The sequence below is a fragment of the Nannospalax galili genome, unplaced genomic scaffold (genome assembly GCF_000622305.1).
Source record: "Nannospalax galili isolate Female #2095 unplaced genomic scaffold, S.galili_v1.0 scaffold96, whole genome shotgun sequence".
NCBI classification, from domain to species: domain Eukaryota; kingdom Metazoa; phylum Chordata; class Mammalia; order Rodentia; family Spalacidae; genus Nannospalax; species Nannospalax galili.
Window position 1 is genome coordinate 8,264,288 of NW_008342018.1, and position 1,128 is coordinate 8,265,415.

Below are 1,128 nucleotides of genomic sequence, written 5' to 3' on the forward strand. Positions count from 1 at the left end.
TTTTTGAGGTTTCTTTAAAAAAATAATTTCTATTAAATGATATCTAGATAAAACTCATATTTATGTCTTCTAGATTTTTAAGAATATTAAATTTCATTTGGTTTTATATCTTCTTTATTTTATTTATTTAAAAATAATGTACTGGATGGGGATAGAGAGAATATTAATACATCCCACAAATCTCACCAGTGAAACTTCCTCATGGAACAGAGTGTGATGCACACAGAGGGTCATAACTGACCAAAGTGTAGAAAATAAGAGACAGTATGTTGCGTGTCCCTGGAAAGGTCTGCTATATTAAACTTCATCCACCCATGACACAGGGATATTTGCAGAAGAAGGTGTGGGATAATTGTTAAGAGCCAGGGTTTGTAAATATAGATAAGGAAACAGTTTTCCACACCTGTGGGAACTTGTCAGCATGCAAAAGACCCATGAAGACTCATCAGAAAAAATCCTGACATAGAACTGGGGAAATGGACAGGAGACCCCAACATAAGCCTAGGAACTATTGGCAACTAAATACTGCTTGGCGTAGTTGATCTCTTTAAGGGAGTGACTCTAGATAGACTGACTAGACTCCAGTGGATTAATTTAGAGGGACATCTGGGTACAAAAGCTTAACTTGAAAGATCTTAACATGCATGATATCTGTGGGGAGTTATTTGGGCATACAGAAGGAGGAGGGGATATAAATATGATTAAAATTTGTTTTGTAGGGGCTGGAGTGATGGCTTAGTGGTTAAGAACACTTGGTGTTCTTGCAGCAGACCCGGGTTCGAATCCCAGAACCCAACTAACAACTGTCTGTAACGCCAGTCCCAGGGGATCTGACAGCCTCTTCTGACCTCTGCAGGCACTGCATGACAGGGGTGCACATACCTGCATGCAGGTAATACATGCATACACATAAAATAAAAATAAATAAAATTTAAAAAATTATTTTGTGAAATGCACAAAAATTCAATAAAAATATACATAACGAAACACAAGGGCCAGGAAGATGGCTCAGCAACCAAAGGTACCACTCATGGGAATCACATTTTGGATGGAAAAAACAATTCTCCAGAAATTGTCTTCTCAACTACTCACACTTATTATGGCATGTACACACACACAAATACATAT